The 16098-nt window shown below is 54.1% G+C and overlaps 1 protein-coding gene across 2 annotated transcripts in view; it reads right to left on the reverse strand.

The window, feature by feature from the left end:
• Nucleotides 1–16098, reverse strand: part of PPP1R21 (protein phosphatase 1 regulatory subunit 21) — a 1307116-nt gene that overhangs the window by 380096 nt on the left and 910922 nt on the right. The gene's annotated exons all lie outside the window — the stretch shown is intronic.

A 16098-nucleotide genomic window follows, 5' to 3' on the forward strand; every position in this document is an offset into this window, starting at 1 on the left:
TCAAATCTAATCTTTCTAGGGGCCTTAAACCAAACAGCTGACCTTTATACAGCAAACTTGTTCTATTCGTCTTTTATTTACCTGCCGTTTTGGGGACATATTAGATCAGGTTGCTCGCCATCTTTTATCAGAAGGGTGGCCACAAAGGGTTCTTGATGTGGCAGTTCTGTTTTGACCTATCCTAATAACTGTCCTGTGTTGGAGATCATGGGTGGACTTGTAGCAGAGGGGAGTGTCATTAATCAGGTTCGGAATGTGGTGGCATCTGTCTCCAATAGTTTTGAAATTCCATCTGCCATTGATGAGATTGACGGGATTAACCCCCTAAACCCTCATCTTCCTGCATGACCATCTTGGGTATAGAGGCGGGGGATCATGGCTCTCCCCCTGGGCACAACGGGCAGTGTGATTCAATGTCCACACTCAATTTCATTTTTATCATGGAACATAGCTGGTGCCATGGTTACATTTCTAAATCCCCAAATGTTGTCCTTCTTGTAAAGGTATGAGGTGATCCTATTGCAGGAAACATGGCTTGGGAAGTCCCCCTCATTGTATGGTTATGTGTCTTATGCTGTCCCCACCAGAAAGAACAGGGGAAGATGTTTTGGGGGGCTGGCCTTATTGACAATGGCCTCCAATGATTGTAGAGTGGTGGTGCCTTATACTAATATGGACGACATGCAAATGATAACTTTGTTCTTGCGAAACAGTGAAACCATGGTAATTTTAAATGTTTAGAACAGTCTGCATAAAGAAGATTAAATTCAGGGGTTTGAAGTGATGGGAGACCCCTGCAGTGACCATTACCTAATCAGCCAGAGGCTCAGAGGGCTATTTAGTGTTTATGGAGGGATCACTAATGATCATTTAGATTTAGTTAATGTCAACCCAGCCAGTAAAAGAAGAATAAAATGGTTGAGAATTGAAGAGGTTTATTTATATCCTATTGAATTGATAGAGAAGAGTTTATTAATTTTAAATATCTTAGAGTACTGGTCAATCGCTTCAAATACAGCCTCTAATTTTGTTGAGCTTATGGGGACCTTCTCTGCTTGTTTTCAAGGAAACATTAAGGACACAAAGTCCACTATTAAGGGCTGGTTCAATGAAGCATGTGTGGAGGCCAGGAGATTACTTCTTGAAGCTCTGAAATCCCCTTTGAGGTCCAAAAGGGAAATTATTCAGGCCAGAGCTCATTATCGCGATACTCTGGACGGGTGGAAATCTGAGCTTGAAGATGTTGGTGACTTGTTGGAAGCGGTCTCATCGGAAAAAAAAAGAAATTCTGGGAATTTGTGTCTGAGGCACCCCCTTATAAGAGATTTAGAAGGGTCCTGGAAACATATGTAGATGCCAGGGCTTGTGTTAATCATGTTTCCCCTTGTATGGAGGTCCCGCAGAGGTGCCTGAAGGGATTGATCCTGGGCCCAGTTTGATCTTCACTCTGCAGGAGGTTGTCACGCCTATTGGTAAGCAGGCCCATAGCCCTGATGGTATTCCAGCTGACCTTTACCAAGATATTCTAGATCTTTGGCCACCATTGTTAACCATCTCTTTTAATGTTATCTTGGAGTCCGGATGCTTTCCTCTTTCTTGGAGGCAGGCAATAATTTTCCCCATTTTTAAAAAGGGAGATTGTGCTAGCCCACTTTCATAAAGGCCCATTTGACTGCTGGATACCCCTTTTAAAACCTTTGGTACAGTTCTTCTGGGCCGCATTGAGGCCCGGATTACTGACAATTCCATTCTCTCGGATACACAGTTTGGGTTTAGACCGGGGGTGGGCACAGCCGACAATGCCCTGAATTTGTACTCGATTGTTGTACACTCTGTTTTTATCAAGGGAGAAGAACAAGTTACTTACCAAACTGGTAACGTTCTTTCGATGGGCTGTTTCTCCGACGTATTCCACATCTATGACATGTAATGTCCACAGCTGTGCACTTCGGAAACCTTTCAGCAGAGGGCGTCTTGCGAAGGATGACGTCACCGGATATTATATATAGGACGCACATCGCCCGTTGCCTCAGTTTAGTTTTCCCCCCAGAACGTGTGACACCAGTCTCCTGCCAGTATAACTGCCTACAGCCTTGTGGAAATGGAAGCTGTAACCACAGAGGAAATGTTCATAAGGGACAGGCTGGGAGGACGATGTGGAATAAGTCGGAGGAACATCCCATCGAAAGAACGTTACCAGTTTGGTAAGTAACTTGTTCTTCGAAGGGATTGTGTCCTCCGACGTATTCCCCATCTATGACAGACTCCCAAAGCAATACCACACTATGGAGGAGGGAAAGTATTTAGAATGTGAAATTTAGAGTACTCAATCAAATGGCTGAATAGATCGCCTTACCAAAGGCCAAATTCTGCCCATGGATGGAATCCAGGGAATAGTGTTTAACAAAAGTATGGACAGAAGCCCATGTGGCTGCTTTACAAATATTCCGAATAGGAACACCCCTTTGTAGAGCAGTGGAGGCAGCCACACCCCTAGTAGAGTGAGCCCATAAGCCTACCGGAGGGTCCTTTCCTGCCAAACGGTAGCACTCGATGATAGTCAAAACAATCCATCTGGACAAGGTCTGTTTGGAAACAACCTGACCCAAGCGGTTGCCAGCATAACCTACAAAGAGCTGATCATCCACTCTGACCCGGGACATCCGTGAAAGATAAAAGCTCAAAGCTCTCCTAGGATCCAACCTATGGAGCCTCTCCCTCTTCCTTACCAGGATGCAGAGGAGGTAAAAAGCCGGAAGAATCACCTTCTGGCTGAAATGAAATTCAGACACAACCTTCGGAAGAAAAGAAGGTCACACCCCCTGGACAACCCTGTCCTTATGTAAAACAGAAAAAGGGTGACATGGCAGAAAGTGCCTGCAATTCACTCACTTTGCGTGCGGAAGGAACCGCAACTAAAAACACAGTTTTAAAAGACAACAGTCTCAGCGGACAAGAGTGTAAGGGCTCAAACGGAGCACCCATTAGAAACTTTAAAACCAAATTCAAATCCCAACCCGGCACCTGGAAAGGGGACAGTGGAAAAATATTAGATCGTCCTTTCAGAAACTGTGAAATCAAAGGAATCTTAAAGTAAGAACATTCTTCAGACGAGTGCTTAAATATAGACAGCGCTGCCAGGTAACCCTTAATGGTACCCACTTGAAGGCCCTTGTGGGCTAAAGAAAGCAGAAAAGACAACACCGTAGGAATGGAACACTGGATAGGATCCACATTCTGACCCCTGCACCAACTTCCGGCAAAGTCCAGGGATTTTGTTGCTGGCTGCCTGGCCGAAAGCAACGCCTCCATCACATCATCCGGGAGGTCCCAATCCTTGTATCTCAACCTTTCAGATACCAAGCATGAAGGTTGAGAGACCTGACCTCTGGATGGAGAACCTGACCTCCTCCCGTGAGAGATCGTCTCGGTAGGGAAGACGGTGTGGAGGGCAGATGGACATGTCGAGAAGGCCCGGGTACCAAACTCTCCTGGCCCAATCCGGAGCAATGAGGATCATTCAGGAACCGAACCTCCGTAACCTCTGCAACACCGGAGGAATGATGGGGACTGGAGGAAACACGTACAGCAGTGGGAAAGACCACTCCACTACGAATGCGTCCCTTAAGGCTCCTCTTGGGGGAAATTCCCACGAGCAGAACCTCTCACACTTCCAGTTGACACTGGTAGAGAAGAGATCCACTTGTGGGGTTCCCCAAAGAGCGAAGATCTCCAAAAGGACTGCCTGAGCCAACTCCCCCTCGTGTGAGACCGTGCTCTGCCTGCTCAGAGCATCCGCCGCAGCGTTTTCGTCTCCAGCCAGATGAACTGCAGAGATCGAGATTTCCTGTTGGATGGCCCAGAACCAGAGCTGCATCGCCTCCCTGCACAATGGGAGTGACCCTGCACCCCCTTTTTTGTTGAGGTAATGCATGGCCACTGTGTTGTCCGTCATAATCAGGACAGTCTTCCCCCGTACAGATGGCAGAAAAGCCTTCAGGGCCAGCCTGATGGCTCTCAGCTCTAAAAGATTGATGTTCAGTCTGGACTCCGATGGAGACCAACGGCCGCTGGCTGTCAACTCGTTGGCATGAGCGCCCCATCCTGTGAGGGATGCAGTCATCACGATCGTCACCTCTAGCCATGGTTACCAAAATGGGGTGCCTACATTATCAGATTTCCTTCGTCGGCCCACCATAGAAGATCCTAGGCGACTGAGAGCGGAATCTGAACGGGATCTGACATCTTGCTGGAGAACTGCGATCACTGCATCTTGAGAGCCTACTGCAGAGATCTTATCCGCAGTCTGGCCTCTGGCACCAGATAAATGCAGGAGGCCATGAGGCCGAGGAACCTTAAGAATTTGAAAGCCGGGAGACTCTGGGTAAGTTGAAACTTGTCCACCCTCTGCAGAATGTGATGAGCCCTCACCTGGGGAGGCAAACTCTGCCCCAGGGATGTGTCGAGCACTGCTCCAATGTATTGGGAGTCGCTGGGAAGGTGTCAAATGCGACTTCTTTAAATTTAGGGAGAAGCCCAGCTTGTGAAGGGAATCGCAGGTGACGGATAGATGATCCAGGGCTTGCTCGGGAGAACGCGCCCTGATCAGCCAATCGTCCAGGTAGGGGTAGACGTGAATGAGGTACGCTGCCACAACCACCATCAGCTTGGTGAAGACGCTCGGGCGGAGGTCAATCCAAATGGCAGGACCCGAAACTGAAAGTGCGAGTCGGCAGCCGCAAACCTCAGGTACTTCCTGTGCTTGGGATGAATCAGCACATGAAAGTAAGCATCCTTGAGGTCCAGACACACCAACCAATCCTGAAGTTGAAGGGGCTGGAGGACCTGAGAAAGAGTGACCATCTTGAATTTGTCCTTCCTTAGAAGCTTGTTCAACCAACGCAAGTCCATGATGGGTCTCAATCCCCCGTCTTCCTTTGGGATCAAAAAATAAGGGTAGATTGAAAACAGGACTACAGGAGGAAGAACATGGCGGCCGCGGCGTAGAGACGTGCCCGGCTGTCTCTCCCGCCGGCCGCCCAGCTAACGGTGTACTATAAAGCTTGCGACCAGCTTTGCCCGGTGTTCGCCCCTCTCGCACACCAGAGACTGGGGTGAGCAGCGGTGCGGGACCCCAGAGATCCATTTGGGAGCCCACGGGAACAACGAAACGGGGACACGCGGTCCCCATCCCCCATCGCGGTAGAGGACAGCCTGCATTGCGGCCCGGGGATGCGACGTGAGGCCCCCCCCTGCCGGGAGTACCGGGCCCCCCAAGGAGGGGGGAGAGCCTTGGGGCGCGATCACCCACGGACGGTGCCAGATCTGCCTGGGAGCGGACCTCCGCGGGTGGAGCAGCGGCCGAGAAGCCGCCTGCCAACCCGTGGGGAGGCTGGGAGGGCCCTCCTCCCGTCAGAGGACAGACGGTGGAGCAGCGACAAGGACCCAGCGGGAAGAGCGGCGTGAGGAGCGGACGGAGCAGGCAGGTGCGGGCCTCCCGCTGGGAGCTCCAGGGATGTGAGCGACGCTGTGCAGGACTGGGAAGGTGAGCGGCGGCACAGCGGTGGGGGCCCTGGATGCTTACCTGGGCCCGGACATGAGTGGAAGGAGGCCCCTACCCACGTCTGTCAGCGACTGGGGGGACTCGGGGCGAGAGAGAGCAGCGGCCCCCCGGAGTGCACACAGGGGGTCTGTGAAGAGTGGCTGGAGCTTGGGCCCCCCCCCCTCTTAAGAGTGGGACTTCACCAGATCTCACCCTTAGCCAGAGTGTAGGTAAACGGAGTTGGTGAATCCCCTCCCTGTGACTGGTGCCTGCAGAAACCCAACCCGGTGGCGACATCTTGGGGTGAGCAATCAGCGCTGGGCCCTGGGTGCTTGGTATTGGGGCCACGGGACCGTGGTCGGTGGGGGGGGTGGAGGAGGGATCTGTGCACAAGGGACGTAGGAGGCCGGGCTCCCTCTGTCCCCCCCCGTACAGAATGTCCAAATCAAAGGGGAAGAGCAGGGTACCCTTTGCACAATCCACCGCTACTAAGCAGGATATGAACCTGGTCCAGATGTGGTCTTCAGATATAGCATTGCACCCGAAAGGGGCCGGTGCGCAGGGCCTCCAGGCGGAGGAATTTGGCCCTCCACGGGCCTCCACCTTGAAAGAAGAGCTCCACGCCTGCTTCAAGGGACTACAAGAGTCATTTATGTCCACTGTGCAGGAGCAATTTAGCTCCCTAAGAGACGTCATGAAACAGGCGCTACAGGAGATTAGAGCGGACGTCTCCAAATTGGGAGAGCGGACAGACTCTCTGGAGAGATCGGTAAAAAGCATGGAGGAGGACTCTCTGCAGAGCGGGCACGTGCTGGACCACCTTGCGAAACTCACACACAATTTGGAATTGCAATGTGAGGATCTGGAGAACAGGTCCCGGCGTTCGAACGTTAGAATCAAGAACATGGCAGAATCTGTTCAGAATAAGGACTTAGATCTGCAGTCAAGTCTGTCTTCCGGGACATCCTTTGGGCTGACGGAGAAGAAGAGGTGGGAATTGATAGGGTCCACAGGGTGGGCCCGAAAGGCACAGGCGAGCCTGGGGAGCGGCCCAGAGATGTTTTGGTCACCCTCACTTCCTATCGGCAAAAGGAACAGATTCTGTGGAAGGCGCGAGATATCGAACACATCCGGATGAATGGAGTGGACATTCAACTATTCCAGGACCTGGCTTTGGTCATGTTGCAGAAGAGAAGAAGGATGGCTCAGGTGATTAAAGAACTGATCGCCAGAGATATTAGATACAGGTGGACATTCCCGTTCGGCCTACTCTTCACGTGGAACGGCAAGCAGAAGAGTGCAAACGTGTGAGGAAGGGCTGCAGCTTATGGGGCTACAAGAAGCATGCAACGAGGAGGAACCTCGTCGGGGGGTGGAGGGGGGTCGGGTGGAGATCGGGCGGAGAACCCAGTCCGGATGGCGATCGGTGCAGAGCAGGAACGCGTCACGCAAAAGGGGAAAACGGAAGACAGTGCCGGAAACCGCCTCCTGAAGAGATTGGTGGTGTCTGCCGTTGGAGGGTGGGGGTCCGTTGGGTCACCCGAGTAGAAAAGGGCAGTTGCAATTCAGGGGATAGTGGCCCAGCAGGGGGAGGGCAGTCGAACTGGCATTCAAGAAGAGTGGTTCATGCGGAGTTTAGGAGCTCCCGCTCGGTTATACCGAAGTATGCAGATTGATGCGGGCGAGGGGCGGGACGCCCCTGCTAAGTTAGATACCTGGTCTCTCCTTGGGAATGTTGTTGTTTTTTGGGGGAAGTTGGGAGGGTGGGGGGGAAGAGAGTGGTCAATTCTGGTTTCTTCCTGGGGAAGTTTGCGGGCGGGGAGGGAAAGGGAAGGGAGAGGGGATTGCCGGACGGGATCTCGGAGGAGGTCAGGCATGGGAGCCTGGCCCTTTTCAGGATTTTGGGCCCATGGGTATCCTGCGAGTATTAATGTTTAACGTGAGAGGGCTTAACCACCCGGTTAAACGAAAAAAAGTGGAAGGTCTACTGAAACGGGAGGGGGGTGACATTATCATGCTGCAAGAGACCCATATTAAGCGGCGGGACAGGGACAAACTGAGCATACAAGGATATGATTTGTTGGGGCAGTCCAACGCATTGGACAAGAGGGCAGGAGTCCTAATAGCGGCACGTAAAAGTCGGAGCACCCTTTTTCAAGGGACACTAATGGATAAAGAGGGGAGGTACCTGTTTGTGAGGGTCGTGATAGACGGGCTCCCCTGCACGCTGGCAAATATATACGTCCCAAATACAGGTCAAGACTGTTTTCTGAGGGAGGCAATTGGGAAATTGGAAGCGTTTGCGGAGGGATAAATCATCCTGGGGGGCGACTTAAACCTAGCGTGGCAACTGCCTATAGATAGGAGCTCGGGGGGGTGGTCGGGGACAAGGGCCAGCCTCGAAACGACTGACAGTTGATGAGCCACCTGCCACTGGTAGATGTGTGGAGAGAGCGCATGCCTCAACGGAGTGGCTTCACCCACTACTCACATGTCTATGATTCAATGTCACGGATAGACTACTTCTGGGTGACAGCGGGCCTTCTGGGGAAGATCTCTAATATGGAAATTGGGCCGATATCGATCTCGGACCATGCCCCCTTGCTGTTGGAGGTGAAATGATCGCACAGGTAATTGGGACTCTGGAAATGGAGGCTCCCCAGGAGGTTTTGCTGGACCCGGTTCGGGGAGAAGAAATCGGGGGGGAAATAAAGGAGTTTCTTGCGCTTAATGATATGGGGGAGGTAAAACTGGGAGTAGTGTGGGATTCCCTGAAGGCCTTCATAAGGGGGCAATTTATTGCAAAGAAAGCGGTGAGAAATATGCAGCGGCAGGCCTGGGAAAGGGAGTTGGAAGTAAAATTAGCGGATATACAAAGGGAATGTGTGAAAACACCGACACACTCGCTGAGGAGGGCTATGAGACATGTACAGGGTCAGATAGACCTTCTCCGCACGAAAAAGGCGGAAATGAGTCTTCTCCGCCTCAGGCACTGGTAATATACTAAAGCCAATAGAGCGGATAAACTGCTTGCGAGACAACTACGGGTACAGCAAAAGAAGGGGCTGATCAAGATATTAATTAACAAACGAGGGGAATGGCTCTCTACCACTTCAGAAATGGGGGAAGAGTTCAGTGCCTTCTACAGGCGTCTCTACTCCACAGACAGGCCGGATGGGGACAATCAGGACAGCTACCTAGATTCCCTCCCGCTACCTCGACTATCTGAAAGTGACAGGGTCTTGCTAGATGGCAACATGAAGGAGGAGGAGGTGCGTTGAGCAATCCAGAGTCTCCGGATGGGTAAGGCTCCGGGGCCGGATGGCTTCACGGCGTCCTTCTATAAGAAATTCGTAGTGGAGCTGACTCCCTTTCTAACCAAACTGTTCAATACTTTTAGAGAAGAGAGTAATCTCTCTCCGACCATGAATGAGGCGAAGGTTGTTGTCTTTCATAAAGCAGGGAAAGACCTGACCTCCGTGAGCTTGTATCGCCCAATAGCCCTGATTAATCAGGATGCTAAGATTTACACTAAAATTTTCGCCCTAAGATTAGCTCCATTGCTTCCCGATTTGATCCACGAAGATCAATCGGGGTTCGTCCCGGGTAGGCAGACATACGATAACCTGAGACGCATGGCCCACTTGGTGGAGAAGGTGGGTTTCATAGCATCCCAGCGACTCTTCTGGCGGTCGATGCCGAAAAGGCAATCGACCGCGTGAAATGGTCAATGCTGTTCAAAACTATGGAGCGAATGGGGTTCGGAGTTGACTTCCTCAAGCGGGTTAAAGCATGCTACAATACCCCTTCGGTAAGAATATCAGTCAATGGGGAACTTACAGATAAGATAGAACTTTCCCGTGGTACTAAACAGGGATGCCCCCTGTCGCAGCTGTTTGCTATCTCCCTAGAGCCACTATTAATTAAGATACACAAATCGAGTGCAATAAAAGGGATACAGATGGCAGGGAGACAGCATAAGGTGGCCGCTTATGCTGATGATCTGTTGCTGATCGTGGGGGACCCGGCCCGCACCCTCCCGGAGGTGATTAAGGAATTAGAAGAGTTTGGGGCACTAGCGGGTCTAAAAATAAACAGGTGCAAATCGGTGGCTCTCCAGGTAGCCGGGCACCCGGGGGGAGTGAAGGAAGTAGCAGAGACGTTGGGGCTGAGTTGGGAGGACAATGACATTTAATACCTGGGCATCCATCTGACGAAAGGGGTGGCCGGTATATATGGGGTGAATTTCCCAAAGCTCCTGGGGGAAATTAAGAAAGACCTTGAACGATGGGGACCATTGCTGATTTCGTGGTTGGGACCGGTGGCGGTGATTAAAATGTCCATACTGCCAAGGCTTTTGTATTACTTCCAAGCCTGCCCTATAAGAGTCCCTAGGTCCTTTTTCAAGGCCTTAACGAAAGCTATCACCTCATTCTTTTGGAGTAAGAAGACCCCTAGGATCTCAAGGGCGGTGTTAATGACTCCACTGGAAAGAGGGGGGGATGGCTATCCCGCATTTTTTCAAGTATTACCAGGCAGCACAGCTGTGGGTGCTCAAAGAGTAGTTGCGGGAGAAGCAGCAGAAGGTGTGGGCTATGCAGGATAGGGCAGTAGCTAGAACACCCTGCGGGAAATCCTGTGGAAGGACAAGCGGCACAGGCACGTTAACCTAGGACTGAGCGTGGTGATGCAGGCTCCCCTCCGAGTGTGGGATGAATTGACGAAATGTGGTGTTTTGTCTACGGTGCCGGGACCCTTTACCCCCATGTTTGGGAACCCAGATTTCCCCCTGGGAATGGAGAGTGGTGCATATAGAGATTGGGAAACGGCAGGGTGAACGAAAGGAACAAGTTACTTACCTGTAACTGTTGTTCTCCAGCATGGGTCTGGCATGGATTCACATGCTCATGAATATTCCCCGTTGTCAGGCTGGGAATCCTCGGTAAAGAAAAAACCAGTATCAGTTTCGTTTCTGATCTGTCTTTCGTAGTAGTAACCAATCACTGGTCTCTGCGTCATACTGACCACAGCCAATGACTGCCCTCTACCTAAGCACCGCCTCTGGCAGCCATCTTAGATTTGGGAGCACGTGAAGTGGCAGTATGACCAAGTGAAGAGCCGCAGAGGAGTAGGCGGGTGCTCAAAGAGTGGTTGCGGGAGAAGCAGCAGAAGGTGTGGGCTATGCAGGATAGGGCAGTAGCTAGAACACCCTGCGGGAAATCCTGTGGAAGGACAAGCGGCACAGGCACGTTAACCTAGGACTGAGCGTGGTGATGCAGGCTCCCCTCCGAGTGTGGGATGAATTGACGAAATGTGGTGTTTTGTCTACGGTGCCGGGACCCTTTACCCCCATGTTTGGGAACCCAGATTTCCCCCTGGGAATGGAGAGTGGTGCATATAGAGATTGGGAAAAGGCAGGGTGAACGAAAGGAACAAGTTACTTACCTGTAACTGTTGTTCTCCAGCATGGGTCTGGCATGGATTCACATGCTCATGAATATTCCCCGTCGTCAGGCTGAGAATCCTCGGTAAAGAAAAAACCAGTATCAGTTTCGTTTCTGATCTGTCTTTCGTAGTAGTAACCAATCACTGGTCTCTGCGTCATACTGACCACAGCCAATGACTGCCCTCTACCTAAGCACCGCCTCTGGCAGCCATCTTCAGATTTGGGAGCACGTGAAGTGGCAGTATGACCAAGTGAAGAGCCGCAGAGGGGTAGGCGGGAGGGTCCGCATGTGAATCCATGCCAGACCCATGCTGGAGAACAACAGTTACAGGTAAGTAACTTGTTCCTTCTCCAGCATGGGGTCTGGCATGGATTCACATGCTCATGAATAAAGAATACATAGCAGTACACACATGCACAACCATGGGAGGTGGCAAAGGCTCAACATTAAGCATTACATCAAACTCAACATTAAGCATCTTACCTCCTCACCAGGCTCACCTCAGGCGAACAGGTTGCGCAGCACTGCTTGGCCGACCCTGGACTCCTCCCTGGAATCCCGATCGACGCAGTAGAATTTCGTGAAGGTGTGCGTCGACCTCCACGTAGCAGCCCTGCATATGTCCAGCAGGGGCACACCAGAAAGGAACGCCGTGGTAGCTGCGATCGCTCTGGTGGAATGGGCTCTCGGACGGCCAGGCAGCGGTCGGTTTGCCAACCGATGACAGTACATGATACAGCCGGAGAGCCATCTGGAAATGGAAGCCTTCGAGAGTGCCTTCCCCTGATTGACAGGTCCAAAGTTCACAAAGAGTTGTGACGTCTTCCGAAAACACTTTGTGCGGTCCACGTAGAACTGCAGCGCTCTAGCCACATCCAGCGAGTGCAAAGTCCTCTCAACCGGCGACGAAGGCGACGGGAAGAACACAGGCAACACCAAGGGTTCGTTGAGATGGAAGTCCGACGGTACCTTGGGCATGAAGGAGGGGTGCGTCCTGAGCACTACCCTCGTGTCGTGAAAAGTCAAGTACAGGGCCTTGCAGGAAAGGGCCTGGATCTCTCCCACCCGTCGTGCGGAGGTGATGGCCACAAGAAACGCTGTTTTCCACGACAGAAACTTCAACGGGGCCGAGTGCAGAGGCTCGAACGGAGGTCCCATGAGCTTGGTCAGCACCACGTTGAGCTCCCACGCCGGGGCCAGCGCCTTCACCGGCGGGAACGATCTGAACAGTCCCTTCATGAACTCTTTCACCAGACGATGAGACCACAGGGACGACCGGCCCGTGGTTCTGGTGTATCGGGAGATCGCAACAAGATGAATCTTGATGGACGCGTGTGCCAGTCCAGCTTTGGCCAGCGTCAGCAGGTACGGCAGTACTTGGGGAGCCGTAATCCGTAGAGGGTTAATCTTCTGTGCGTGGCACCAGACAGAAAACCTCTTCCATTTGTGTCCGTAGCATTTAAGAGTCGAGGACGCCCTGGCCTTTGCAAGAACCTCTCTGCAGTCGGCCGGTATGTCGTATCCTCCAAACTCTAGCGCTGCAGGAGCCAGGCCTGCAAGTTCAGCGATTTCGGGTCGTGGTGGAGGATGGCGCCTCCTTCCCTGGAGAGCAGATCCGCGTCCACCGGCAGCTTGATTGGCGGGGACGCTGACAAGTCCAGAAGGTCCGGGAACCATATCTGCCTCGGCCACGCAGGTGCGACGAGGATCATCCTGCACCGTGACCTCTTGAGCTGGTTGACGAGCCAGATTAGCAGTGGCAAAGGAGGGAACGCGTAGAGGAACAGGCCCTCCCAGGGGAACGAGAAAGCATCGCCCATGCTCCTCGCCTGGGGAAACCTGCTGGCGAACCTCCGGCACTTGGAGTTCGTCGCCGTCGCGAACAGGTCGATCTGGGGTGTGCCCCACCGTCGGAAAAGGCGATCCACTAGATCCTGCCGTAGTTCCCACTCGTGGCACGAGCGCAGCTCCCTGCTGAGTGAGTCGGCGATGGTGTTTTTTATCCCTGCCAGATGAAACGGCACCAGAAACATCCCTTGGGCGACTGCCCAATGCCACAGGTCCTGCGCCTCCTTGGACAGTGCTGGGGACCTGGTTCCGCCCTGTTTCCTGATGTAAAACATGGTGGTGGTGTTGTCGGTGAAGATCCTCACCACCTTGCCCTTGAGGGACGGAAGGAAGAACCTGAGGGCCCAAAACACTGCACGGAGCTCCAGGACGTTGATATGTAAGGATTTCTCCGTCGGGAGCCAAAGGCCTCTTGCGTGCAGATTTTCGGTGTGCGCTCCCCACCCTTCCAGGGAGGCATCCGTGGTCACTGTCTCCTGGTGGGCTGGGGTCTGGAAGTCCATGCCCGCCGTCAGATGCGCGCGGGTGCCCCACCACCGGATCGCTCGTCGGAAACTCTCGTTGAGTGTGATCCTTTCCTCGAAGCTGCCCGTCGTTTGGATCCAGCACGCGTCCAGGTACTCCTGCAACGGGCGCATCCGGAGCCTGCACATGGGAATGAGGTAGATGCAGGAAGACATCATTCCGAGGAGGGACTTGATGGACCTCACCTTGGCCGCGTCGGCCACCAACATCCGCTGCACCTTGCCCAGGATGGTCCTGGTCCTCTCCTCCGAAGGGGAGGCCAGAAGGGACACTGTGTTGAGCCTCGCTCCCAGAAACAGAGCGTCTTGCGCGGGTACCAGGTGGGATTTGGCGTAGTTCACGGAGAATCCGAGGTCCGTGAGAAGTTGGACGGTCCTTGCCGTGTGAACCACGGCGAGCTCCCTTGTCTTGGCTCGGATGAGCCAGTCGTCCAGGTAGGGGTAGACGTGGATCCCTTCGCGGCGCAGCTGCGCCGCCACCGGTGCGAGGCACTTGGTGAACACCCTGGGTGCCGACCGTAGTCCGAAGGGGAGGGCTTTGAACTGGTAATGACGCCCTTGGACCACAAACTTGAGGAATTTTCGGTGCCCCTTCAGGATGGGAATATGGAAGTAGGCATCCTCCAAATCCAACGACGACCGGAAGTCTCCTTCCTCCAGCTGACCCAGGACGTGCTGGAGGGTGACCATCCGGAACTTTTGCGCCTTGATGAACTAGTTCAGACGTCGCAGGTCCAGGATGGGGCGCCATCCCCCCCGTCTTCTTCTTCACGAGGAAGTATCACGAGTAAACTCCGGAGCCCCGAAGCCTCTTTGGGACGAGTTCGATGACGCCCTTCCTGAGCATCGCCTTTACCTCCAGAAGAAGTTGAGGGACGTGAAGTTCTTTCCTGGCCACGGAGGGGACGCGCGGACACTTTCTTTGAAACTCGAGCGCGTGGCCCCGGGCCAAGGCGTCCAGCACCCAACGGTCGGTGGAGATGGACTCCCACACGCTGACGAAGCTCGCCAGCCGGCCTCCCACCGGGGTGCTTCGGTGGGGGCCCGACCCCACGCCCGGTTCAATCCTGCTTCGACGAGGCTTTGCCGCCTTGTCCTTGGCGACGACGGCGGGGTCCGCCAGACTTGCCTCGTCCTCTGTAGGCCTCCTGAGACGACGAGCGGGCCGCTTGACGGTAGGAGGAGAAACCGCCGCCGGAACCTTTGGAGGCGCCCTTGCCTCCGCTGCTCCGAAAGGGCGTCCGTCGTCGTTGCAGAACTCCAAGGGCCCGGGCCGTCTCGGTGTCCGCTTTAATTGCCTGAAGGGAATCGTCCACTGTTTTCCCAAACAGGTTGTTCCCATCGAAGGGCATGTCCAGGACTCTGGTCTGAACGTCTTGACGGAAGTCCGTAGCCTTGAGCCATCCACGCCGCCTAAGGCAAACGCCGTTGCCCAACTGGCAGAACCCAGTGTCGGCGATGTCCGTCGCAACGGTAATGGCGTGGTCCGAAGCCACCTCACCTTCCTGCAGGATCTCCAGGGCCTCTGCCCTCTTGTCGTCCGGCAAGAAGTCCAGCAGGGGAGCCAGTTTGTACCAGAGCTCCCTGTCGTATCGGGCCACGATAGCCAAGGCGTTGGCAGCTTTAATCGTCGTCGCTGCAGACGAGATGACTCTGCGTCCCACAGCGTCCAATTTCTTTCCCTCGCCGTCCGGTGGGGAAGTCGACGTAGAGGCCGCACCCCCCCGCTTTTTTCCTGGCCGCCGCGGAGACGACGGAGTCCGGGGTAGGCTGCGCCCGGAGGCACAGGGGGGCCGTGTCCGGAACCCGGTACTTTTTCTCGTACCGGTCTCTTCTAGCTGGCGTCGTGGAAGGGTTCTTGAGGAGGGTGAGGGCCTCATCCCAAATGTCGTCCAATAGAGGCACTGCGAGGACTGTCTTCCTCTTGGCCTCGCGCCGCTGATAAAGGAAACCTTCCTTCTTCTTCTCCTCAGGGCAGAGTTGGAAAAGCTCGGATGCCCTGGCGATCATGGAGTGGAACGATCCAATCTCGTCGGGCGGAGAAGCCCTGGTGAGAGGCGACGACGGTACATCCTCGTCGTATACCTCGTCGTCCGTACCCGTCGCTGCCGTGTCAGTCCCCGTATCATCCCCTCGGGTGGACGGGGAGGAGGGCTGGAAGGGGCGCGACGGTCGAAAAGGAGGAGGAGGGTGGATCCTTCTTTTCTCGGTAGGGGGAACCCCAGAAGGTCCCGGTTCCGGGTCTCCCGACGGGAGAGGTTCCGTCGGCAACGGTAGTCTCGTCCTTATCTCTGAGCATAAGGACTGTATAGCCAACAAAATGGCCGCTGAGCTGTCTCGCGGCGCTGGCAGAGGGGAATCCGACGGGCGATCAGGGGCCCCGTCGGTACCCTCGACGATGTCGTCGTCACCTGCGTCGGGATCCATCCCGACGGGCCGGTCTTCTTCCACGCCGAGGCCGTGGCTTAAGACTTCGACCAGCTCCTCCTCCGAGGTTGAGGCCGAAACTACGACGACGCCCTGCCCCCCCTTTTTCTTCCCCACGGGGGATTTCACGGGGGTCCTATCGATGGGCACAAAAGAGGACTCCCTCCGAGGTGGCAGGGATACTCTGAGCCCCGAGGTCGCCACCACTGGCGTAGCCTCCACAGGCTGAGCCAGGGCCACCGCGACAGACTCGATAGAGGGCTTGGCCGGATGGATTAAGGCCTTCACCACCTTAGGTGCGCTCACCGCC

The sequence above is a fragment of the Ambystoma mexicanum genome, chromosome 4q (genome assembly GCF_040938575.1).
Source record: "Ambystoma mexicanum isolate Mex_15411 chromosome 4q, UKY_AmexF1_1, whole genome shotgun sequence".
NCBI lineage: Eukaryota > Metazoa > Chordata > Amphibia > Caudata > Ambystomatidae > Ambystoma > Ambystoma mexicanum.